Genomic DNA, 27,689 nt, shown 5'->3' with positions numbered 1-27,689 from the left:
TAGGATGAAAGCCAGGCAATTTTATTTATTGCATGGTGTCATGTATATTTATGGTTTATAATTATGATGACACGTAAATGTTAAATGGCATCAAAAGAATCAACACACTATAATGTGCTTGTGGGTTACACAAACGTCAGCAGAAAAGCCTTCATCTGTAGCAATGGGCAGCTGGCGACATGCAGTGTTTGAGCAACATCTGGCCCATTTGGTAGATTTGAATGGTGTTTGTAATGTAACATTGACGATTTCTCAAAAGAGCCTTCTTCTAGTCAAGATGTGACTAGCTTTTTTTTTCCCTAATCCTTTTTTCTTCTCATTCTGAGGCAGCTATACTAACACCTGCATGCAAACATTAAAAATCATGATTTTCTCTGCCTCTGAGTTAACTAATCACTCAAATATACCCACAGGACTAATCTATCACCCTGAATTCCTGACATTTCCTTTGATAGCTTCTTGGTTCTGATTCTCTTCTTTCTCATGACACTATCTACTCTTCTTCCTCACGAGAGAACACCGATTAAACACATTACTGGGCATGATATTACACTGGACTGAATAAAATAGACTCACAGAAAGCAGATGGGGACTGGGATGTGTTCTAAGAAGGTTTCGTGACCCCCTACAGCCTTTGAGTTATTCTTCTTACTGTTAGCAACTCCTTATCAGGCTCTTAAAATAAATAACCTATGTTAAATAAAAGGAGCAATTTTGCTTTGTTTGGAAATGTTTTGGATGGGGCGGATGTTCTTCGTCTCATGTACCTCAATGCCAGTTCCCATGAGCTCCACAGAAGCACCTCCCTGACCCCAGAATGAATGGGCCTTCACCTTCCTACAGCTCTGTAGCACTTGGTCTATTGCTCGTTCACGGAGCGCAGCATCAGGGCTACTGCTCTGAGACCAGAAAATAGAGCAGCCCTTGGGGAAGCAGAAGGTGGGCCAGATTTTAGGACAGGTATGTAGTGAACACCTACTATGTGCAGGCAATGTCCTAGGCACTGGTCTCATTGCATAGAACAAGCGGACAGGCCCTCTGCACTTGTTAAGTGTCTATCTCTGCAGCAGAGAACACCATGGCTTGCACATAATATGAACGTAATACTTATCAGTTGGATTTTAGAATTTTTACAGAGGATGTCAAACATGTATAAAAACATAATAACACATACCTAACGTCCAGCCTCGATAATTATTAACTCATGACCAGAATTATTTTGAAGCAAATCCCAGATATCATATTATTTGATCCATAAATATTTCAGTAGTTATCTCTAAAAGGCAAGGACTCTTTTTTTTCCCCAAACAAAACCACAATACCACTATCACAACTAAGAAATGTAACATTTCCATAATTTTCATTTGACATTCAAATTTCTGTTTCATAAATGTCATTGCTGAATTGAATTAAATACTTCAATTTTATAAAGTACTTTATTTAATAAGACAACACTGGTTTCAGTAGAATAACTTCCAGTATAGAGGAGATTGCAAAAAACACGGTTGAAATTTTAATACCTATAAGTAGGGGCGCCTGGGTGGCTCAGTTAATTAAGCACCTGACTCTTGATTTCAGTTTAGGTTACGACCTCAGGGTCGAGGGATCGAGCCCTGTGTTTGGCTCTAAGCTCAGCAGGGAGTCTGCTTGAGATTCTCTCTCTCCCTCTGCCCCTCCCCCTACCACCTGCACACATGCACACGCACACTCTGTTTCTCTAAAATAAATAAATAAATAGCTCTTTTAAAAAATTTTAATACCTATAAATAAAAAGTCAACCGATTAAAATTGATGGGACATTTTTTTAGAAAGCATTCACTAAAACAAGAAAATTGATTTCTTATGTAGCACTATACAGAGCACCCTATATAAATTAGGTTAAAAGCAGGTAACTGAAATAAAACCTATATCAGAAAATTGGGATTCCTAAGTAACTTTCATACTGCTTAATCTTTGTGCAGCATCTCATCTTCCAAGCACAGTTAAAAAGCAGTCTATAAAAGAATACATTATATGAAAAGACGCAGAAGCTCATTCATGACAGACACATTAAAACTATAGTGCAATGTCATTTCTCACTTGTCAGATCTGGCAAAGTTTCAAAAAATTTACTAACACACAATTGGTTATCTCATACATGTAAAATGAGACAACCTCAGTGGAAGGTAATTTGCAATCCATCACATTAAATGTCTGTTCCCTTTGACTGAGCAAAGAACCTCCCTTAGAGCTCCTGAAATACCTGAATACACATGCAAACGCGTGTATCTGCCTGTGACAGCCAACAAAACAACAGCAACACCAAACAGGAAATAACTCAAATGTCCACAAGTAGATAGCACCCAGGCTACTTCCTGATGAAGAGATGGTGTTGGAATATTATGCAGCCATGAATGAAGCAGCACTACCTGCTGACATAGAACAATCACCACAACATATTGTGAAATTAAAAAAAGGCAAACCACAGACTGTATGTAGAGTATGCTACCATTCTGTGGGGATAAAAGAATAGATGTGTGTATGTGAATATTCATAAAGATTTGTAAATGTATAGACTATCTCTGGACACATACGCAAGAAAGTTGTAACAAAGACTGCCTCTGGGAAAGAGATATAGGTGGCTGAGGATCACGTGGGAGAGAGACTTAGTTGTCCCTGTTCATCACCCACTGTGGCTGCCTGCCTGGGGCTGGACTGGTGGCACTGGCTTGCAGTGGCATTCAGCATCAATCATCACAGTGTGGATGATGACGGCAGTGGAGTGAACTGACAGCCCTTCTTTAACATGTGAAGGTGGGAGTAATTCCCTTTTATCATAAAATCCTCCAGAGTGGGGGAACTGGGAGTGGTTAGATACTGGGCTACCTTGTAATAGTGTTTATTGGTAGCACAGTGATGAATTAAAAAAATGAGAGACCACTGTATTAGTAAACCTAGACTGCGGAGCTGTTCATATCTTCATCGAAGTTTAAAAGCCACTCCAAGCTTTCTGAGAAACAGAATAAAATTAACGAGAATTCACCAAGGCTCCCATATGAAAGTCAGCACAAGGCCAGCTTTAATCTGAGTCAACAGTTTTTCAGAGGCGACCCAGCACATTTTCGTGGTGGTTACGCAATGTCACCCACACGTGCCTCCCCCACCTTGGCTGCAGGGGTGTGCAGTGGTCTGACTGATCCCTTGACCAAGTCCTCCTTGGGGTCCTGGTTGATCTCTTCCTGCAAAGCCTTTCCCTGGATCCCAGCTCATCCTAACACATCAGTAGTTCAAATGGCCTCGCTCAATCATTTTAAAATCAGCATATGCACCTGGAAAGAGCTATGCCTTTAACTGCCACAGACACTTATCCTCACTGTGGAAGGCCCCTGGTAGGAGGACTCTTCACCATTCCCACTCCCTAACCCTCCACGACCTCTGAGAGCGGTTAGGAAATAAGTTCATATTACAAGAAAACCACAAGGGCCTTCAAGGGTCTTCGAAGAATTTGGTAGGCTTCATTCTTAGGATCTACTCCTGGCTTTGTCACTAGTCAGCTGGGTCAACTCAGACAAGTCTTCTGAGCTCTCTGACTTCAATCTCCTCATCCATAGAATGGGTGCTCCAGGGCTCATCGGGCAGAACTCTGGGTTGCATGGTGGACCCTCAGGCAAGGGCACCATGCACACAGAACCTCCATCCCTACGGCAACTAGAGTGTCTTCCCTTTTAACTGTTTTATAAATTAGAGTTCTGAGAGCAATTTCAACTGGAAAAATGACTTTTGCTTCTAAAAAATAAAAGCTTATGAATCATAAGACTAATCCCTGAACTTCTAGCCAGACAGATGTCACTCAAAGATCTTGGTGAAGAATCAACAAAGACCAATTTAGGATTTGTCTATGAATCCTCCTTTCTGTTAGAAAGACTTCTATGGTTGAGAATTGGCCAGGTGACAGGTTGCTCTGTAGCTGAAAGGTTTCTCGGAGAATTTAACTGAGACGTACCACAGTGCAATGCTGACCTTCTCCAACTGAGGTGCACAGGTCCCTGGAGAGGCACGCAGCAGGTCAGAAGGGGATGTGAGAGGGGTTAACAGAAGCTCTTCCTGGAGCTTAAATTTTATTCTATGTCCAGTAGTTTAAAGGATTACTTTTATACTTTCATATTACAGAGTAGAAAGCTAAATTTGCATAAATTTTAAAGATTAAAGCATAAGACTTCAAAGAAATTTTGAGCTTGCTGCTGGCTACTTCTAGCTACAAAGGGTCTAGACCCTGGGCAGGATGGATTGATTTCCTCTGCATTCGGGGAACTTCAGTGGAAAAAAACAAGAACCTCTGATGTTATGAAAAGCACGCAGACATCCGAACCTCACAAGAACAAGGTCTTAATTCTGATCCTACCACATGCTACCTGTGTGAACTTGAGTAAGTTGGTCACCTCAGTTTCCTGGGTAAAGAGTCCCATCTTTCAGAACCATTGGGAAGATGAGAAATAAAATCTATAAATGTGCCCAGCACATATTAGGCACTTAATAAATAATTATCTATTGCTGATAATAGATAACAACCAAGGATTAATCAAGATAATCACACTATATTTGATGAGTTTCCCAAGCAGACAGCCTTCAGCTTTAGGAAAGAACATCTTCTGCATGGCAATTCCTGAGGCTGTGGGTATACACAATGTAAAGACCTACAATATATCTGTTGACCTGTCTGTTAAATGAGGCTGTGGAGAAATAGGAATTTCAGTAATAGACTTTCTTAAATAATTTTATAGTATACTGCCTATTTTTATATCCACAAGGTAAAACCACCCAACTAGAAAGCAAGGGCACAAGACAGTAAGCCCCAAAATAATTTCACAAAAATAAGTAAAGCCTTTCAGCCAACAGAACTGCTTTATATTCAAAGAATATTTTTTAAAAATGAATCTGTGAGTTACAATGGGCCAGTTTGTAAAGCCAAGTCAGTGTCTGTGGCTCAGAACGGAGGGAAGAGGGAAGGCAGTGTGGGGGGTGTGGGATGCAGTAGAGGGGAGGGAAGGCATGCTTGGGCTAGTGAGGCCAGATTCCTGCCCCTAAATCCAGGTGGCAATGTGCTACTGGCTTTGGTCTTCAATATTGTTGAAGAAGAGACAAAAAATGACAGTCTCCAGAAAGGTTAAAACCTGGTGTGTCTCTCAGCTGACTCATGGCCCGCACACTGAAGAAGGCTGGCTGGAAGGCTGGCAGAGCAACCATCTGGTGGAAAGGGTGCCGGGGGTAAATCCAGCTCTGCTCCACAGGCCTTGAGCCCCAGCCTGGGGCTGCTCCCACCCAGAGCTAGGCTGCTTTTCTCTAATTTGCACAAAGGCTCCATACCACCCAGCTGTAGTCCAGGAGCCAGAATACAAAAGCTGGGTGGCATCTGCAGGGGGAGGAGGCATACCAAAGATAGGTGCCCTTCTGAAAGTCTAGTCTCAGTTTACAAAGCAGGACTAACAGAGAATAAAGGAAGGCTGGCAGCTTGAACCCTAGCTGGACCCTGCATGCCAAGAGAAAATGGGTCCTGGTGGAGCCAGATTCCCTACCCTGGAGGTGAAGGTCTTCTGGACACACTGTGAGTGTTCTTCAAGCTGGTGACTGCTGTCAAGACCTCTTCAGGCTGCTAGCAGGAGCCTCTATGGGGGAGCCAGGGCAGAACATGACTGTCACTACATTCCTGCCTGGCCAGAAGCAGCCAGGCCGAGCTGAGAGCTTTGGGCATACCCCTTCCCAGCAACAGCCCCCCTGAATCCCCAGTCCTCTTCCCCAGATCATCAGGTTGCAAGGAAAGCATAAGTAGCATCCTTAGGCTGGGATATGAATGCTAGAAAAGCATTAAAAACAGGAAACCACAAGAATGATGGATAGGTAGTACTGTGAAAACCCAGGGTGAGGGGATATGCTCAGAACAGGGACGCACTAACGAGAGCTCATGGCAGGGAGTGGCCACAATTGGGGCAGAATAGAAGACAGCTGCTCTGGGGGTCTGAGGCTACGTCTTGTCATGAAGTCCCACTCATTATATCTGCACTCGTTCTCCCAACTTATTAAAGCTGAGTTCATAAAATGTCATGGCAAACAGGTCATCTGTACTTTCTCTGAAAGCATTAGGATTATTTGGGAGAAGAGCTTAGAACAGAGATCTAACGTTTAGGCCCCCTTTTTCCTGTTTCTTGGCAAGAGCTTCTTCATAACTTCTGTATGACGTGTAATATGAAAATGTACACGGCACATTGCTCTAAAATCTCAGAAAGCCAGAGAATTCTCAAACTTGTGAAGAAGAGTAGGAAAGAAGAGGGAAAGTAAAGCGGTTGTAAAGGGAAACCTACAAGCAGAACTCTTCTGTTTACCCTTGTAAAACCATATGTACCGCTTCTCCCACAGCAGATCCCAGGCTGGCCTGAGTTTACCTCTTATGCCAAGTTATTCTGTTTCCTTGTTTCTTGATTTCTATAGCATCTGCATAATAGGGCTCAAAGAACTTCCATTGCCTCGTCTTCAATGATATTTAATTATATCCTTTGGTCCTAAGATAGATATTTCTAAATGGAGGCAAAATTCTGCTTGCCAACTCCTGGCCATTCTTAATTCATGACTAACCTGCCAAGAGCAGTAGTTTGGAGCATGATAATCACAACAATAGCTCTAACCAAGGAAATTTTCCAACCCTGAGTTGTTTAAGAGCTCTAGGCTAAAGCCCAAGCAAGATGACCCTGCAGGCAAGCAAATAAAGTCTCACTGGAGAAGCACCTATTTGAAATTCTCTCCCCTACTGGCAGATGGTGGCGGGTGGGGCAAATTCAGATTAGAGAGTCAGGGCAAGGCAGGGAATCCAAGGCTGGGGAGCCTTGGGGGTACGGGACAGGGAGAACAGCCTTCAGGTAGAGAGGGAACAGGTGTTAATGTTAGAGACTAGGCCAGTCTGGCAGGAGAATCGGGACAAGAGTGCTGGGGGGAGGGGATGGGGGTGAGGCTGAGTGGTGCAGAGGCTGGGCAGGTAAGGCCTTGTGGGTCACAGTGAGGACTCTGAACATCACTCTCGTGCAACGAGAGCAGTGCAAGTAGAGAAGTGACAAGAACAGATGGGTATTTTTAAAAGATCATTTTGGCTGCTGCCTGGAGAATGGTTTTGATGGGAAAACAAGGAAGGCATTGGGCCCTTCAGGGGGAGGCAGGCCTGAACCTGGAGGAGAGGTAAGAGAGAGGAATATGAAGTAAGAGATAAAGGTACTTTATTCCTAGAGGTGAAACAATCTCCAGTGACCTACAGTGAACGACATTAAAGGCTCAGATTACTTGCTGAAGCACACTCAACACATCTATACTTCTAAAATGACTAAAAAGTTTGGAGACTTCTGGGGATTCCCTGGAATGATTATGATTTAAGTGAATATGTACTCTGCATATTCAACTAATTAAATTATCCATGAGCCTCTCTTAGGAACACTCAAATTGAAAGCAATACACACACACACAGTAGGTCAATGCTAAGACATGCACACAGTTGGTCAGTGCTACTTAATTGAGTCATATACTAATTTGCTCTAGAGCTGGTATTGCACAGGCAATCCTCACAGCTCTCTTTTCACTAAGCCTGCACCTACTACAGTCCATTTAATGTATAAATATGACTATGCACCCTGAAACAAACAGCTTCTGCCTCCTTGTGTATAGAAAAAAAATTTGATTGACATTTTATTTAACCATATCAATCTTTAAGGGTGATGGATATTAATATAGTTATTCTGAATTAGAACGATCGAGCCCAGCACTTACAAAACTAACAGGACTGTCAGTAACACATATCATGGAAACATGCAAATTCTAAGAAAGAGTTATTTAAGCACTTGATCATACAAAATTAGGGTGCATTGATCACTTAAAAACCTAAAATAAAGGATCATTTCACAGTAAGTAATAGCCCATCACTATCATTCCATTAGAGCAAAGCACCATCATTTTGCTTTTGCTTTCTGGCTCTACAGTATACTGCACAAGGGGTAGTAGAAGAGCAGAAGGGAAACGGTGAGTCGTGATTCAGGGGATGCTATGCTCTGGATGCACCCCTCAAATCTGTAAGTTGAAATCCTAACACCTAATGTGATGGCGGGGAGTTTGGTGAATTTCTTAAGTCATGAGGGTGGAGCCCTCACAAATGGGGTCTTATAAGAGGTCCCATAGAGCTCCCCTGCCCCCTACCCCACCCTGGCCAAGTGAGGACACAATGAGAAGTACCAGGCTGGCACCCTGATCTCAAACTTCCAGCCTCCAGAACAGTGGGAGATAAATTTCTGTTGTTTAGAAGACACACAAGTTTTGTAATTGCAGCCCAAATGGACTAAGAAAGGGGAGTAGGAAGACTTTCTGGTTGAAGTAGGTATCGGAACATCACACTTCAGAGACATTTCCTTAGTTTCTGGCTTTGTCTCTCACAACCTGAAACCATGGGAGCATAGCCACTGTGCATTTCTCTGGTTATTTTCTGAGCAAGTTTTTCTAGAAGCATCCAAACATCACTCACCTATCCTATCTCCTTAACTTCAATCCTACCTACCCTGTGACCCCTAGGGGGCATACAGTATCCCAGCTTTTGCCATTTGCGTGCATGTTGGTCGCTAGAACGGAAACTACACAAGGACAGTGACTTTTATCTATTTGCACACTGATGGAGCTCAATAGCCTGGACCAGACTACTTCTCAGCTTCAACTGTTCTTGAGTTTTGGAGACTGTCTACATTGATTTATTCCCAACACCTGCAGCTTTTCTGTCCACACACACATTTTTGCACTGACTTTCTTCATCCTCCTTCATTACCATCATTTCTATGATTTCTGCTTCAAGCTGCCATACAAACCTTGGAGCACCCTTGTCAATCCAATCCAATATATCCCTAGTGCACATATCTGGGAATCACGGTAATAGAGCTGTGGTTTTGGAAGCTTCTGATCAGTATGCAATATTGCACGCCTTGAATCTTTTGAGTGGCTCCTGGTTTCTACCACCTCTCCACTTCAGATAATCTGAACTCTGTTTCCCCTGCAGAGTGTGTTTGCAGGGGCCTCACCCAAGGCCCACACTTCCTAATTCCCTTCTATATCCTCAAATAGCAGCTTAGGCCCCACATCTCCTAGTGTTCAATAATGGTGGCAGCATTTTAGCCGTTCTGGAAAAGAGTGTGGAAGAGAACAGTACATTGCCATGTGTCTGAGGTGGTACAAGAGTGGGCAGGCCTGAAAGAGTCGGGGGGACACAAGCTTTAAGATCCAGGCAAGTGTGGTACCTCATCCCAGTTCGGCAAACCTCCGTTGGTGCTAATAAGACCTGCGAGGTGTCACACAATCTGGCCCCCGCCTGCCCCTCCGGCCTCAGTTCCCACACCTCAGTCTCCCAGCCATACTGGCCTCTTTCAGATGCTCCAGCGTGTCAAGCTTGTCCCTCGGGGCCTCTTGCATCTTCCTGCTGTCTAGACAGCCCTTCCCGCCACTGGCCTTGCCAACATCTGCTCGCCTGCGCTTACATATGGCCTTTTCAGAATGGCCTTCCCTGAGCCCCCAGCTTATGTGAGTCTCCTGCTACCCCCTCTCCGGCATCATGTCTTTGCTGTCGGTGTGCCCAGGTAATGTGCGGTTATGTCCCGTATGTGAGTGTGTGCTGGCTCAATGCCTTTCTCCTTGGTTCTGCTACAGGCTAATAGAGGGCAGGGACCACAAGTCTGCTCTCTCTCCCTGCATACTCTGAACTGAGCACAGGGTCTACAACGCAGCAGGCTTCCAGTGAATATTTGCTGAGTGAATGAATTACTGACACAATTTGTTAAGCACTCTGAGGTTCAGGTTCCTCAATAATAAGCCAGAACTATTACCACATACCCCTCACGGTTGATGGAAGGACTGAACAAGATAACCTGCATAGAGCTCCTCGCAGCCTGGGCGCACGATAAATATTGGTTCGCATTCCCTCTACATCGCGAATTTTTTCTTACACCGATTCTGCTAAGGGATACATTTCCATTTACAAAAACTAAGGCTTGAAAGAAAAACACATCTAATGCATGAAGATCTACAAAAGCAAATCTAAAGACTTGAAGACACGACGAAAGAAGCTACTCGAAATCATATGATGTACATGGTCAAATATCTCTGTGATGTCTGCTTGCTCTTTATGAACAAGCTTCTTGCTTTCAGAGAAGCGACAGTGGGAGCATGAAGATCAGTTGATGTTGATAAAAACAAGACCTAAATTTAACTCATCAAAATCTATGATACTAATCAATTTTGTAATTTAAAAGGAAGTACAGAGGGATAGAGTGGCCAGTCTGCTCCACCAGAACTAGCACTAACACACACTCACTAGTCCAAATCTAGTTTTAAGAGACCCATGGAGGAATCTTACTGAAACAACTGGCAGCTATATAGAAATAGCGGAAGGTAGAAAATGATTCATTTTGCATACCCAACTTATTATTTTTCATAATTCTGCCTATTGCTGTTACTTTCTAAGGCACATAATTTTTTTTTAGTAAGTTTGCTGTTTGGTTTTGTTCTAACTACTGTTCTCTCTCTCCCTTCTTATCTCTGCTTATATTCCATCCCCTTCCCCTTTTTACAAATTTATAAAAATAAATTTTTACTTCTATAAAATAAATAAGAGCACATGATAAAAAAATTAAACTACAAGGTGTGTAAAATGGAAAAAAAGAATTCTCTCCCTTCGTTGCCCTCCACCTACTACTGACCTATCCAGTCCCACTGTCCAGTTAATCACCGCTGATACTCATTTCTTCTGTAACATCCAGAATGTTTCTATCCACACACCTCTATCTATCTATCTATCTATCTATCTATCTATCTATCTATCTATCTATTCTTCTATTGGCTTTAAACAAATGAGATCATTTGGTACATGATGTTTTATCCTTTCTCTCTCTCTCTAATGTATTTTAGATGGCTTTTGTGATCAGAACACATTTTGCCCTTGCTTTTTTGTTAGATACCTCATTTTTGGGCCATTTACTCATTTAACCCAATTGGGGGAAATCTAGAAAATATGTTGAATTTGTATCATCAAAATATCTTCTCTTATGTAAAGCAAAAAGATAAAGATCATATACACAGGTCTTATCAAATTGTGATTTCAGTTATATTCATGAAAATGAGACAGCACTGTAAAAATTTAATTCCAAGGCAAACAAATATGCAAGCATATCACTCAGAAAATTTCTTTGATCTCTCTGATGGCTTTATCTAATTGGTGCTATTATGCTGTAACTCACTGGCTGCCCACTGTGTATTTGTAACCTTGGCAAAGTCTTCCCATGTAATACAGCTGAAGAAAAAATATTGTGTGTGTGCTCTCCTTTAACCTGTCAGAAGAAAAAAGAAATTTAATTAAATTTCAATCTCTGTCAGTTTAAGAAGAATAGAACAGAAATCGTAAAACATTATAGGTGGTGTTTGAATATTATTAGTGTTAGAAGGATTCCAGATTTACAGCTTTTGATAATTGTGTTGTGGTTATATAAGAAAATGTCCTTGCTCTAAGGAAACATGCCCTGAAATATTTAGTATTTAGGGGTAAAGAAGTACGATGTTTTAACTTATGAGTGATTCAGAAAAAAATAGAGAGGAAGAAGGAACATGCTAAAGCAAATGGGGCAAAATGTAAATGGCAGAAGCAGAGTAGTCTAGGAGAGTTCTTTGTACTGTTCTTCCAACTTTCCTGGGTATACTTCAAATTATGTCAAACTCTTAAGTTACCAAAAAATGAAAAGGAGTTGGGTGTTGAAATTTGAATGGATTACTCCTAATGCAGTCATTCCGTCAACTTCTGCCTCCCCCAGCTCGGCTTGGTCACAGGCTCTGTCATTATTTCGTCGGTCCAAAGGCCTCTGTCTCCCCAGCAAGTCCTTATTGGAGGGGAAGCTCTGTGGCTGGGAAGGTCCAGAGCTGCCCCTGGGCGCCATGCGTCCACGTATCCGGTGTGTGGGCAGAGGGGTGAAGAGGGTGGAAAGACAACACCTCAGGGCTACGAAGTCACAGCCTTCCCCGAATCCCTCCTCACATGGCCCCCATACCTGGACTTCCACCTTTACTCCTTGAGGAGTATATGGGTTTCTGTTTTTTGTTTTTATTTTTGTTTTTTTTGCTGGCCCTCAATTCAGTCCACAGCCTGCCTTGCCCTTGTCTGCTGCTTTTCCCGAAGGGCTATTTCTTGTCCTTTACACTGCTAGTTCTAGCCTGAAATACTGCCTACACTTTACAGATGACCCAAAGCTATGACACACTCACCTAAGCTCAATTGTTTTGTTCTTTCACCGTTGGCAAGCCTTTTCCCCAGACCCCACTCACCAGACCAGAGGATCCCCTCGGTCTCAGTGCCATCCTCTACCAAGTTGGAATTTTCTAGGCTCTTTCAGCAGTCATGCTGGTATTTGGCCACTGCCCTTACAGCTTTTGTAACTAGGTTTTCTGGGAAGTGCATTCAGCTTCCATGACGCCCAAGGACACCGGATGTCCCATCTCTAATGTTAACAGAGCCGAAGAGTCTAACTCCCACACAGATTAACCTTTGATCACATACAAAAAGAGATTTCTGCTGCAGTCTAGAAACCCAACTTCAAATGTCAGTTTTCCGTTTAGAATATGCCCACCCTGGACTTTCCCATAAATGATCTCTATAGTGCTAGAAGGAGAGAAACAACCTTTCTACCAGTCAACACAAACATCTAAACAAGATGATACAGGCGTGCAATGCTTCTGAAGACACAAAGCATGAAACACGAATGTGTGTTTTCCAATATTTGTAATGTACAGATATTCTTGATTTTATTGCAGGTTTAAATCAAACTCCTGATGTTTTAAAAATAATTNTGTGTGTTTTCCAATATTTGTAATGTACAGATATTCTTGATTTTATTGCAGGTTTAAATCAAACTCCTGACGTTTTAAAAATAATATTACGGGGCGCCTGGGTGGCACAGCGGTTAAGCATCTGCCTTCGGCTCAGGGCGTGATCCCGGCGTTATGGGATCGAGCCCCACATCAGGCTCCTCCGCTATGAGCCTGCTTCTTCCTCTCCCACTCCCCCTGCTTGTGTTCCCTCTCTCGCTGGCTGTCTCTCTCTCTGTCAAAATAAATAAATAAAATCTTTAAAAAAAAAAAAAAATAATATTACATTTCCCCTCGAATCAATATATCATAACTTGTAAGTAACATCTATTGAATACAGTGATGTATATTTAAACTCAGGGAAAAATCATAGGATATCGCATCAGAGAGAACAGTCTTGAGAAGAGAAAACTTAAGAGAACAGAGGAGTGCCTTATTAAAAACTCCTTAGCAGCTTCACTGGGAGAGGAAACATTGCCAACTGCTTTCCCGCACAGTATACAGCTAATCCAGACAGAAAGGATTCTCCTTCCTTCAGTGAAAGTGCCAAGCTGAAAATGACACCTTTAAGGACAGACATGGGGACAGCCCAGGAGGAGGGCAGCCTGGTGAGAGACTCTAAATCTGGACCCCAGCTCCTCCCCCACCTCCCCACCCCCTGCGAGTGATGACATTCTGGCTCATTCTCTGTTCTCTCCTTCAAGTGGGAGTGGGCTGCTCCAGCCTATCTGCATCCCAGGGAGCTGAAATGCCTGGCCAAGTGCCTCTTGGTCTCATCTATGGGTGTAAGGAGCTGACCAAAGGCAAGGACTTAGAGTATGCTGACCAGAGCCTGTCCAAAAGGGCCCACAGAGTGAAGCAGCCCTGAGGAAGGGATGGGGGTGGTGGAGCTGTTGGAGAGAAGAAAGGAAGAACTAGTGGTACATCAATAGAGCAAAGAGGCGGTGGCCTGGGGGATACCATGTGTAAGGTGCATGTAGGGTTGGCCGGTGGGATTCATTTACAGGGTGCAGGATGCGGCAGCCACATGGCACTTCTTCCTGGCTCTCCTGTGTCCACTCCGGCTCCTCCTTTCTCATACGTGGACCTCATCCCCATCCAGATGTTTACCATGATCTCCACCTCCCTTTCAGAAGTGCATCTTCTGAAGAGGTCTCCTGCATCTTCCATCTTGAGGCTTGACCCTCAAACCCACAATTCCTGTATGGGAATCATCCTGGTACCCACACCCCTCTTCTCACCTTCGATCTACTTCCCTAGACTAGACCACACACTTGTCTGCAGGTTGCTCAGACGCCCAGGTTCCAGACTGTAGGCCTGGTCTTCCGATGTTGCCAAATAACACAGCTCCTCTCCCCGAGGCCAGTGGCCAGGGGACCTCTCACCCCTAACCTTGTCATGCTACCAGTCAAGCCTCTTACCTGCAGTTCGACAGACAGCACTTTGTACACTGAAGTTCGGTACACGTGCTATTTATAAGTATCGAATATAGTTGCTACACCAAGAACTAGGATACAGAATAAAGAAGGCAATTCTAAAGATAACTCTCGGGGCGCCTGTGTAGTGCAGTCGTTAAGTATCTGCCTTCGGCTCAGGGCGTGATCCCGGCGTTCCACATCGGTCTCCTCTGCTGGGAGCCTGCTTCTTCCTCTCCCACTCCCCTGCTGTGTTCCCTCTCTCACTCGCTGTCTCTCTGTCACATAAATAAATAAAATCTTTAAAAAAAATAAATAAAGATAACTCTCATTTGAAAGCCTCCCATTGAAATGAATGTTCACCTTTGTTTCACTGAATTAATTTACACAAATCTGGTTCTCAAGAAACCACTAACCGGGGTGTGGTTTGTCTTTTTGGGGTGATAAAAGTGTTCTAAAATTGATTGTGGTGATGGTGACACAACCTACTAACAGCTATTGAATTGTACACTTTGAGTTGGCAAATAATGTGGTATGTGAATTATGCCTCAATAAAGCTGTTTAAAAAAAAAAACCACTCTGTGGACTTCAGGATGTGAATCTAACCTGCCGAATCTATCCACCTGGCTGCCAGAGGGAGGGATCAGAAAAAAGATGCAGGGAAGTCATTTTCTGGAAATTCTGGGTGGGCTCTGCTGAAGCACACACCCTGATTTTACCTGCAGGAAGTCGAGTCTGGCCATCCCTCCCACAGGCAGCTCCCCACGCAGGAACACTGCACACCAGGAGAATTGGCCTGTGTTGGTTTCTCTGCGCCTATAGCATGCAGAGCTACGCCTACTTTTTTCAGCATTTGATTTTTCCAAACAAAAGGAGAAACCAAGCACATAAAACCCAACAGTGAATTGATGAGCAACTTTGCATATATATAGAATTTCCAGGCAATAAAGCATGCTCTCCAACAAGCTTGTCTTTGTTTGTAGGAAAATTATGCTTTGCTTTCTCACAATGCCCTCTGCCAACCCCAGTGTGCCCTCCTAATTTAAATTAGTCTCTCAATTGTATGATCTTTCCAAAAGAAACTAATTTTCACTACACTCATTCAGGGAACTTAACCAGAACTCGAATTTTTTGTTGTTGTTGTTGGGGGAGGTGCCAAACCCACATAGTAAGGTTTCCTGCTTTGCCGCAATCCTGAGATTAATCATTTTCTGAATATCTATAAATATTATTTTGATGATATGAATGGCTTTAAATAGCTGTTTATGAAAAACTCACAATACTGTAACTCTGCAAAGAAATAAGCCTAATATAAAATGTGAGCAAGAGAATTAAACACAAATTGCACAATTATATTCTAATTTGTAGATTATAATTCAGTGTGCCATAATGATCTATCCTGAAAATATGTTATCTCAAAAAAAAAAAACATTAAGAACTGATTAAGATAACTTTTCTCACAAATCCTAAAATGCTTCATTTGCTGGGTAATTTCATTCTGTCCTAACTCAACAAGGACATTGCAAATCAAAGACCTCAAAAGGAGGTTAATAAATCTTGACAGCTTCTGTAGGTTCTGTTTTCTCATTGTATGTTAAGTTCTGTATGAAGTTCAGCAGTTCACATAATCTGGCACAAAAATGGAGGATTTAAAAAAAAGTTTAAAACTTTGATTTCTCAGAAAATGTCTTATTGGTGTCTCTTTCTCATTGCTGGGTTATTTCCCAGAAAAGGCTCCATGACTATAATTTTCCAAAATAAATCTGTGATAGAAGAGGATATCATGGCAATGGGAAAGGTGAGAATTCTGATCAAAAGTGAATTAATTTTTCTAAATTGTCATACATATATAGCTTATCCTATAAATTCATAATCTGGACAAGACGATCATCCTGAAAGACTCCGGGGCAAATTCTTCTTGGCTTTTTTTCTTTTTCTTGGGGGGTGGGAGTGTTATTTTTACTCCTCCTTTCCCCAACCACTTCCTTCCATATACAAAAATGAGATAATCATCTCTGAATGCCCTTGGTGACCCAAGCATACATATTTTGGGGACAAATTATGTCAGCATAAAATTCAAAATTGGCAGTCTCAGAGAACAAAGTTAGAAGTAGATCTGCTGTGTTTAAAATTAAACTATTTTAGTAATAACTAAAATCACAGAAAATGGTGAACAAAACCTCAGGAAATAGGCCTTTTTTTTGGCCTGTTCGTGTTAAAATCAACACATGTAGTTTATCTCAAGCGAAGCATGCACTGTGACTTTTACCAAAAGCAGAGTTGCTAGAAAGCACTCGACCCTTGGATGGGGAGGCTACAGGGTAAAACGGGATCTCAGACTCCTTGCAAATATCCACTGGCTCCGTTTTCTAGCAGTCTGCCAACGGCAAGTTCCAAAAAACCAAACTTTTAATTAAATACTACAGAAAAGTAGCATGCCGCATGCCAAAAAAAAAAAAAAAGNAAAAAAAAAAAAAAAAAAAAAAAAAAAAGAAAAAGAAAAAAACCCCCCCACACACAAACCCAACCAACCAAACAACAATAACAAAAAACTCCCACCAGAATGGCTCACAACAGGACAGGAATCAAGAGTAAGTACTAAAGCAGAATCCAGCTGTTGTCTCCAAAAGATGAAAAACAAAGAACAGAAAACATGAAAGCAACAGGGCTGCAGGGATGCTACCACAGATCATTTAAAACAGACCCAGAAAGTAACAACGAATCACTCCTCTCTCCCACCTTCCCTCACATACCAGAAGCTATAGGGAGCTCTCTAGAGAAAATTCAGAACACAATTCTTCTGTTTGGTATTCTTTGAAGACGACTCAATGTAAAAAGCATCAATCAGCCAATGAACACGCAGAAAGTTCAAGACAGTTCAAGTCCAATTTTATGATAATTGTTATGCAATGCTCATTGCCCACTTCAAAGGCCAAAATAGTGTGTGCAGATGCCTGTGTAAGAATGAGTGTTTTTTAAAAGGTTGGTACAAACTGGAATAAGAAAACAGATGGCAAGACATTGATATCATTATTTTGGATTTCTCTGAAATGCCCCCTTAAAGCAATGACAGATTTCAGCACCTGCTTATCACAAAGTCACAGATGAGTTTTCTCTTTTCATTAAATCCTCATTCTTGCAGTCAGTCGAATAGCTCATGGCAGACTAAACTCCTATTCAGATTGAAATGAATGTATCATTTTTTTCCTACTTCTCTGGACAGAGTCACTTATATGTGCTTCCAATATAAACTTTTGGGTTTTTTCCCCCATTTTTTACAAAATAACTTTTCTACTCTCTCCCACTTAAACCCTTTCCCCTGGAATAAAAAGAGAAAGAAGGAAAAGCATAAGAACCAGAATTGGAACTTTTATAAAGCTTATCTCTGATTGTAGTAAAAGGGAACTTAAAATTTGGAAGTCATTGTAAGAAAGCAATACTACAAAGTGCAAAGAATCTGGAACCCCTGGGCAGACATGTACCACTGTGAAGTGACCATTCTTACACGAAAGCATCCATGATGAAGTTGCAAATGAACTTAAAAAGGCCTTTATACAGATCTGTACAGGCACCCTTCAGACTCTAATATTCTCCAGACTACTCCACATCAAATAGGCAGTGAGCAGCTTCCTTGAAGCAGAGGAAGAAGTGAAAAAAAGGTGGATGGCACAGTGGTTTGTGGGTGAGGCTAGGGATTATCCTGGAAATCACGTAGAACAGATAACTGTGACACATCCTGCCCACGATGCATCCTTCAGGCACACAGAGATGTTTTCTCTGATTCTTCATGTCTTTAAATTCAAGAGTAAAAGAAGTCTTTGGAATAATGAAGTGAAGCAGGGGCTTTCAATCTTTATCAAGGATTTGGGCAAAATCTTCTGCTGGCTTAGACCTAAAGGATCAGACCGTAGCACTGGAAACGTCAATATTCCAATGAGCAGGGCTGAAACTGGAGGTGCATTTGGAAGTGCAAAGCATGCTGGCAACTGTGTCTGAAAGGGCTCAAGTTTCAGTAAAGGTGCTTTGGCTTCACATTTCTTCAAGCCCTTCAGGCAATCCTGGAGCCCTTTCTTCTGAAGAAGACAGAAAGTTAAGATCTGCCCCGAACAAATGCATCCTATAGAACAGGGCAGTGACTAATACCTTGTGCCCTCCAGGCCCTAACTAAATCAACAAACTCATTTTGGAAAAATAGAAATATAGTTGTCATAACATTAAAAGGAAAAAAAAAAGAAAAAGAGCTTAGAATCCTGAGCCAGAAGCCTTGTGCTCCACTCCCATGGTTAGGGGCAGTCATCTGTGGAATTGCTTTGCAAAGTTTGTTTCATGATGTTTCCGGAATGCTCCTGAGCCCCTCGTCAACTTCCACTGTCTTTCACACAGGATATCAGGTGGTCGCTTTCATCTCTTGGTTCTAAGTGAACCTCAAATGACTGTGCCCCAAGCCCTGTCATCCTCCCCCAGGACTGAACTGTTCATAGCTCCAGGCAAGTGTGTCTTTGCTCAGCTTCTCCCTGTCCTGTCTGGCCCTTCCTCTCTCTGCACCGCTGGCTCTCACCACTCACCCTTCACAACCCCGAACCACAGATGCATAACTGACGACTTCCATCTTGCTCTCATTATACTCTGTGCAGATTTCCAGTATCATCTCTCTCCAGTAGACCCTATACTCCCACTAGGCAGGAAGCACACCATACTTCTCTTTCTAGCCCTGGCCTGTACCATGGTGCCTGACAAAGAGCAGGACCTTGATAAAGTTTACTGCGTAGATGAATCTATATAATGAGATGCTATTAACATATGGAAAGTTTTTCAACATAAAAGTATTTTTTTCTGATTTTCTCTTTTAGCTATCAGTTCAAAGTTTGAAGACCTGTACACGAAAGAATGCCACATAAATCGAGACGCAGAGAAGGCTGGCAGAAATGCATGCTTAAATTAAATGCCCGGCATTTAATTTGTATTCCCCTGAAAGAAGAGCATGAACCTGGGACTTGGATGCAGCTCTTCTGGGAGGTGAACCCGGGAAGCAGGAGTGAAGGGCAGGAAAACGGAGGCAAGGAAGGAGGGAAGACAGTAACGGCTGTGTTCCTGAGCTGATTTTCTTACTGGGGACCCTTGGGCAATGCATCCCAGAGTTCTGTCTCCAAAGCGCAGGAGTCTGGAGGTTTATCTACATACTCTCCTTCCCCATTATTTGAGCGGTACCTCCAGTGCACTAACTCCCCGCAAACTTCCCAACTACCCTGAGTTTAGGTTGTGCAAGCTCTTGTGGTGTAGAAAGAAGCCCTGAGGTGCCGAGGCTGGGGTAGTTCAGGTGGGGCACTGCCGTGCACAGGAGACGTTCACCCCCGGCTGCAGCGGAAATGGAAGGTAGGCCACGAACACATTTAACTAAAGTAACTAAATAAGGTCTTACATCATCTTTTCCAGGATTATGCAGCTAAATAAATAACTTGATTCCAAAACACAATCCATTAATCCATAAAAAGAAATTGCTTCATGGGATGATGTGGATGTCCTAGCTAGACCTTGAGGAGACAGTTCCCAGGGGACCAGGTGACTTTGCCAACTTATACTTAGTAATATCCCTTAGCCCCCCAACCAGCCCTGATTCCTACCCTCTACCTTCCCTTCCATCCTTACCATTCATAGGGCAAGCAAAGGGAGGACAATGGCCATACCTCCTTTCTCACCCACTGTGATTTCTTTTTACCATGTAAATTGGTCCTGGTGGTCATTTTATAAAAAGAGTGAAGGAAGCAGCAAAGAGGAAAGAAGGAGGGCCCTGCTGATCGGAATAAGTTCAAACATTTAAAGATAGCTTTCCCTCTCCTCTCTCTGGCTCTGATAATTGGTTGGGAGGAATTCCTATCCACCTTACACATTGGGGGAACCTACTACAAATGACAGCAAACTTATGCTACTTAGCTTTCTCCAAGTATATTGGATAAAGCTTGCATTCATTGTCACCAGAATTTTCTATGCCAGTGGGAAAAAGGAACAGACCAACTGCAGAGTTTTTGCTATTTTTTACCTGAACCTCTGTACTACAGTTTCTTTATAGGGTAAGGATGACGTCAGGCACCCCCCCCCACTCCTCTATGCACGTGCACCCTCCATTGATGCGCCCCATCTGCTCTGCTCCCACCACGCAGAACAACTGTCAATAAATTTGGCCCTTTGTTTCTTGCAATCAGTCTCACTTTTCCAACATGAGCCTTTTAGCTTCATACTGGCCCGGAATTTTGAGACACACAGATGTCATGGCAGTGAGATGAGGAAAAGGGACATAAAATCAGAAATCAAAGCTGGCTTCTAAAGAAATGTCTTTTACGGAGGAGCACAGAGGATGTTTAGAGAAGTGAAAATATTCTGTAAGATACCATAATGGTGAATACATTTGTCCAAATTCATGGGATGTATGACAGCAAGAGAGAACTCTGATATAAACTAGGGTCTCTGGGTGCTGACGATGCGCCAGTGAGGGGCCATCAGTGGTAACAGATGCTACCACCTGGTGGGGAATGCTGAGAATGGAGAGGCTGTGAGTGGGCTGGGGGCAGAGGGGCTCTGAGGGATCTCTGAACTTTCCCCTCAACTTCCCTGTGAAGCTAAAACTGCTCTAAAAAATAATGTGTACTTTTAAAAATTAATAAATTGGGGAAAAAAGAGGAGAAGGAATAGGAGGAAAGGGACACAAAATATGCATCAAGAGATTGAGAGAGATCAGAAAACATCAAGGGACACATGCCTGAAATGTAGTATCTGTCAGATGTCATAGGGCGATATTTTTAAAGTTCAGGTCAGGTCTTAAATAAGAAAGGTAAGAAAATATATAAAATCCAGGCTGGCTTCAGGTCTGGGCGACCCATGCAGCCATGCCAAGCCCCATGCTCAGAAGGGCCCTGTGCTTAGTTTAATGCTTGCTGCTATCGGCTCAGAATTCTTAATAATTTTTAAACAACGTTTTCATTTCATGCTGGACAAATTATGTATCCGGTCCTGAGTAAAAGGATAGGAAATGTGAGACAAGATCGTTCCCTTGCAGGCTAAAGCATAGCAAGGAAGGATTTGCGGAGACATTCTCAGAGCACTCCCTGCTTCGCACTGTCTCGTGGTAAGTGGTCTCTTTTGGTTTAAGACGCTCAGAATGTCAGATTTCCATGTGCTTTGTCACATGCATCCAGTGAACTGACATGTCGGGTGGGGGAGATGGAGAAGGGAATCGGTACCCTGGTAGGGCAGCCCTGAGAAGAGGAAGTCTTATGAATGAAGTTCTAAATACATGCTATTCTAAACCCCCTTCACTGCTTTCTTTATTTGCAGAAATTGGGGAAAAATACCTCAAAACATAACCATTGGTTATGCTTCAAAGTAAAATTCAATTATATATCGCCTAACTTCATTGCGAAGGAAATGCTTTGAAAGTCTCCTGTAGGACAGGCTGACTAGAAATCTACTTTCCTAAAACAGGGCAGAAGAAGCAACAAAAGGTCTCCCAGTGGTCCCCAAGGACAGCTGTGGAAATGGCTGTCGCCAGTCATCCAATTCCTGACTCTGAGTCTTGGTTCTTATCAGTCATCAAACTTCCTCTCCTTAAATAGAGCCACTGCAAATGTCACCACCAGCTTTCCTAGGACAAAATCAGGGATTTGGCGTCAGAACCTCAGCTGCCAAAATAAAAACCCTCTAAATTATTTTCAGTTCCTGCCTTACATGTTCTCTGTTCACTGTTTACCATCGTGATGGTTGTTCAAGGCTTGCTTTCAATCCTACAGGAGTTGGCCCTGGTGGCTTTATAGCTTGACAGCTGTAAAATATTAAAGCATATATTCCTCTTTCATTTAGGGCTACAGAGAAATACCCAGAGTACCCTGGGGCATTCTCCAAAAAACTAGTGGATAGAACTCCAGATATACAGAACAATCTTAAACAGTTTTGCAAACTGCAGTAAGTTTTCCTTGACAAAAGCTATTAAGAGAATTCATTTATTATCTAGAAGTTTAAATATTGGCTTTGACTTGAATTTTACAAAATGTTGATCCATATTTTAAAAACGTTCTTGCTGACTAACACTAAAAAGTAATAAGCCAGACACAATCAGAGATGCACTGGTTAGCCTGAATATATGTAAACACATATATTTTTGATTTAAGCTCATCCCTGTGCATAGACATATCTTCTAATGAAACCTTGTTCCGTCAGTGAAAATTGCAAGTTGAAATGACCTCCATGGGAGAAGAGGCACTTGTTATTTGGATGCAATCCTAATTACAAAGTAGCTTGATGAACAGAGACCAAATACTGCCCATGTTTATAGCAACAGGACATAATTTGGTCTCTCAACAATTGAAATCTGTTTGTAAGCAAACAAGACCTCTCTACTGACATTATTACCACGCATAAGTATTATTGCCAAAGCCTTAACAATGGAAATCCAGCAAAAATGGATTTTTTTTTCATTATAAAACATGCCCAAAAGATGTTAAAAGCCCATTAACTTTAAAGTGGACAGTGTCATGTGACCTCTTCCGCTAAGTAGTAAGGGAAAAAAAAAAAAACAAACGAGCACCACAATTCTTAAAACGTAACTTTATAAATATTAAAAAAGAGATTTTTAGTTTGTGAGTTCTCATTCAAATAGATGTTTGACATGATAAATATGATTTTACTGGTATTTAAAATTAGGTCCAAACTGACCATCAATCTCTGAAATTGCTTGTCAGCACTCACTCTTTCCTTTCATCCTTTCCTCTTCTTTCCCTTAGTGAAGGGGTGTCTAGGAAGTCGATTAAAGTTCATCCTTATCACCCCATAAGTGGTTACCAGCCCCAGGAAGATGGACGACTGGGATCTTCGCCAGATCAAATTCCCCCCATTAGGCAGTTGGAGAGTATGAAGCATCCAGCAGGTAACTGGCTCTAGCAACATGAAATCACCATCACTCAGACAAATGTGGGAAACTCTTGAAAAAAGATGCTTTCCATTTGGAATTCAATCTTTCATAGAAGAGAAGAAAAATATTAAAGCTGGTCGTAGCAAGCCAGGTCATTAAAGCTGCTATTGCAAGGGCCATGATGGATTCAAAGCAAGTTTAAAAACTGAGTTCAACACTTAAGATAAAGGTAGAAACAATATCAAGGAGTGAGAATCATCCTTATTTACCAAAAATAAAAACTGAGGGAGATAGAAAATCAACTTATTTGTCTGCCAATGAAAGATGGAGCTAATACTAAAACTCTCTGATCTACTTCCTGCCCACCAACAAATTCCCTGCTTCTTTGACCATGGAAATAAATACTAACAATTTTACTAAGCAGTTAACTCTCCAATTAACACACCGTGTCTAGTCAACCCCCCCCCCCAAGGATCTCTGTGAGGTGGTGCCACTGAGTGGGCTTGGGCAAGTCCCCTCTTTTTTTTTTTTTTCATCTGTAAGGGCAGGACCAGGGAAAAGGAGACCAAAAATAATTCTTAAATACTTTACAGTTAAAAATTCTAGGGGCACTTTGGTGGCTCAGTCAGTTAGTGTCTGCCTTCAGCTCAGGTCATGATCCTGGGGTCCTGGGATTGAGCGCCGCATCGGGCTCCCTACTCAGCAGCGAGCCTGCTTCTCCCTCTTCCTCTCCCTCTGCTCATGCTCTCTCTCTCTCTTTCAAATAAATACATAAAATCTTTTTTAAAAATTCTATAATTCCTCCAACTGCTCTATGTGTCTCTGTTTTAACACTATACCTTTCCTGTGCACTGGTTAATAACATGCACCCCTCCAACATTAATCACAGAACTGCTTGGCGAAATATTACCTTTTTTTTTAAGTAAAAGAGTGAGACGATAAAATTTGTATGTGAAAAATGATAATAGCAGCAGGAAACGTACATTTTCACACCCTATATCATTAAAATAAAAGCTATTATCTTTCTTTACTTCATTATACACTGATATTCTAAAATTAAATCTAGCTAGGGCATGCTTTCCCAAAAAAAATATAGGAGTGGGATTCTTTTTAACCAAGTAGGCATCTGGAAAACACTTTATGTAGTACACATCATGTCCCACTTGGTTTGAAACACCTGGCCAAAAAAAAAAAAAAAAAAAAAAGAAANAAAAAAAAAAAGGATAGTAAAATCTGTACCTCTTTAGTAAGAGCATTGCCTATAAAATGATTAAACATTACAGCGGAGGTGGGAATCTGACTTCTGTCTGATAAAGAGCTATAAGATAGAATTACATCATCGGCTACAGGTCTGGAAGTGTTTTACCTGCTATGAACAGCACCGTCACAAATGCACAGAAGAAGGGCAAAATAATAAGGAAGGAAAAAGGGCAACATTCCCAGAAAATTTGTTTCAAATCACATAGTAAGAAAATATTTATTTATGGCTGTTTTTTTGTCAGGGGCTGTTTTGGGTGCCAAGTCACAAAAAAAAGCAAGGGACTTCACCCTGAGAGTTGATAGTCTAGAGGAGGGGTCAGGAAACATTTTTGTAAAGATCTAGATAGAAAATATTTGAGAATTTTGGTGATCCATATGGTCTGCTGCAAATATTCAATTCTCTGATTGTAGCCCCAAAGTACCCATAGATAATAAGAAAACAAATGGGTATGGTTGTGTTCAATAAAGCTGCAATCGTTTGCAGATCCCTAGTCTAGAGAAAGAAAGACATTAAATATACCATTGAAAATAAGTCACATCATTGCAAATATGCAAAGCTCTTGAAGGAGAGGCTCAGTCTAGGGACACATTAGAGGGACTGGACTAGGCTGGAAAGGTTCCTGTGAAGCTGAGGGTGTGAAGGAGTGGGTAAGCCAGACGGTGGGAAAGAACATCTCAGACAAAGGAACAGCAGTGCAGGGAAGCAGAGACAAAGGGGTGGTGGGGAATGAGAAATGAAGAGAATCTCCTGGTGGAAGCATCTGGAAAACACTCTACATAGTACGTCTCAGATGCAGCTGGAGTGCAGAAGCAGCCAGGCCACTCAAGGGTGCTAAGCTGCGGCAGCGATCTTGGATTCTATTCTGAGGCAAGAGAAAATCATTTAGGGTTTGGAGCTCAGGCAGGACTTGATCAATCTGCGTATCTAACAGATTTAGAGGTGTTGGTAGCCAGAAGCTGCAACCTGGAACTAGTATAGCTGGGAAAATTGTATCTTATGTTGGCTTCCACTGAGAACAGACCCTGAGACAAGGTCTTGGGTTCACAGAGTGTATTTGGGAGGTGATCTCAGGAAGCACGTGGAAGAAAGTGAGGAAAGTGAGGCAGGGAAGAGAGAAAAGACAATAATGGGGATAATGGATGTATTAATGAGTGGATTACTGCCTCAGGTAACTGGGGCTCTGTCCCACTGGGGACCTACCGAGGAAGAGAGTAGAACACACCTCAATGTTGTCTTGGGGAGGGATGAGGAAGCTGGGGCATTTATCCACCCACCCTCACCCCTCATCTGTTGAATGTTGCCCCCCCCCATCCCTGCCGCCAGGCATCAATTTCTGGCAATTTTTAGTTGGCTCATTGGCTGTGACGATCCCTCAGCACCAAAGAAAACCACCAGACAGAAGTAGAGAGACACAGAAGCTCGATGCCCAAGTGCAGAGGGACAGACCACTGCTGCTGCAGATGAATTCGTAAATAGGCCAAAGTCTGTGGAATTGGGCAACAACAGGGTTTGCTACAAATTACTGGTCAGTTTCACTAGAAAGGAGATAAAACAAGAAAAATACATATGATTTTCAAATTCCATAAAATTTCCTAAATAAATGTCCTCCTTCTTATCAAAAACGGAAGTCTGCTAAGCTGAAGTATGTTGCATATAGATTTTACCTGATAAAACTAATGCCATATCACAGGGACCATATTCAAAATACTTAACAAATGAAACAGCAAACGCACTGACCATTCCAAGTGGACCTTGACCTTAAAAACTCTCAGGGCCTATAGGTGTGGACCAGCTGTACTCCAGCCCTGCCATATTTTCAAAAAGTGCTCCTGGAATATGGTAGGAATGGACCAGGAAAGGTTCAAATGCAAATGTAGACTTTTTGTGTAAGGGGGAATGTTTTTGGATCTGCAGCTAGGTAAAGCTTGAATAAGAAAGTGCTGCCTAGGGGTGCCTGTGTGGCTCAGTCAGTTAAGTGTCTGCCTTTGGCTCAGGTCATGATCCGGGGATCCTAGGATTGAGCCCCACGTTGGGCTCCTTGCTCAGCAGGGAGCCTGTTTCTCCCTCTCCTCCCTGGCTCATGTTCTCTGTCTCTCAAATAAATAAATACAATAGAAAGAAAGAAAGAAAGAAAGAAAGAAAGAAAGAAAGAAAGAAAGAAAGAAAGAAAGAAAGAAAGAAAGAAAGAAGAAAGAAAGAAAGGAAAGAAGGAAGGAAGGAAGGAAAGAAAGAAAGAAAGAAAGAAAGAAAGAAAGAAAGAAAGAAAGAAAGAAAGAGCTGCCTGACACAGTGGCATCAAGAATAAGAGGGATCTTGGATGAGCTCCTTCAAGAAAAAGCATATCTTTTGGGCAAACTCAGCATTGACATGACAAACATTAATCCAAGACAGGAATGTAGGTTCCAATGCATGAACACCATCTACTGACTGCAAACACAGGTTTTCTAACCAATCTACCTCCCCACTGCAAAAGGGGAATACAAGTGCTAGTTATCCAAATTACAGTCCAAGGTTAACATGAGATTAAGGTCTTGTATCTGAAGGTAAAATATTTCAAACCATTTTCATGGCTTCCAACTTGGAGACACTGTTATCGTACTGGCCTCCCAGCAAGGAACGGCCTTATACATTTTAACAGCTCACTGCTGGCTCCCTGGTCCTGGGGTGGAGTTACACGGGCAAAGTAGAATTTAAACACTGTGATCACAGGTCACTGTTGTAACAAAATTGCTGTGGTAGCAGTTTAGTTACTAGAAGATGCCTAATCGATGAAGGCAAAAATTGGTCTGGTACCAGTGGTTGTCCCAACACCATGCATTCAATTATTTCACTGACGATATATATCACTCCCCTTCTCCACTCAAAACTGACTCTTAGACATGGCTTGTTCTTTTCACTACCCTAAATACAAGTTAAGGAAGGACTGAATGCTCTGGCCTTCTTCCATACCATATTTTGCATCTCATTTTTACACCGCCTGAAGTTAGATTTGGGTTGGGCTTTCTGTGGTCCTGAGAACCACGCGTGCATCGATTCTGTGGTTAAGGTCTTCCCTTAGACACTGCTAACTGGAGTAGGCTTCCAACCAAACCCACCTTTTCCAAAGACATCTTCTAAGAGAGTGAGAACATCTGGGTAAAAACTTCATCAGGTATTTACCCAGCAGATTTTTTCTTTTTTCTTAAAACTTTTTCCTTCTTCTATCACATGTCTGACCAAC

The 27,689-nt window shown here is 42.1% G+C and overlaps 1 protein-coding gene across 6 annotated transcripts in view; it reads right to left on the bottom strand.

The window, feature by feature from the left end:
• Positions 1 to 27,689, bottom strand: part of RAPGEF4 (Rap guanine nucleotide exchange factor 4) — a 285,737-nt gene that overhangs the window by 126,743 nt on the left and 131,305 nt on the right. The gene's annotated exons all lie outside the window — the stretch shown is intronic.

Source organism: Ailuropoda melanoleuca, chromosome 2 (assembly GCF_002007445.2).
Source record: "Ailuropoda melanoleuca isolate Jingjing chromosome 2, ASM200744v2, whole genome shotgun sequence".
Classification (NCBI taxonomy): domain Eukaryota; kingdom Metazoa; phylum Chordata; class Mammalia; order Carnivora; family Ursidae; genus Ailuropoda; species Ailuropoda melanoleuca.
The sequence above is the reverse complement of the archived record's forward strand: the minus strand, read 5'-3'. Positions and strand labels throughout refer to the sequence as shown.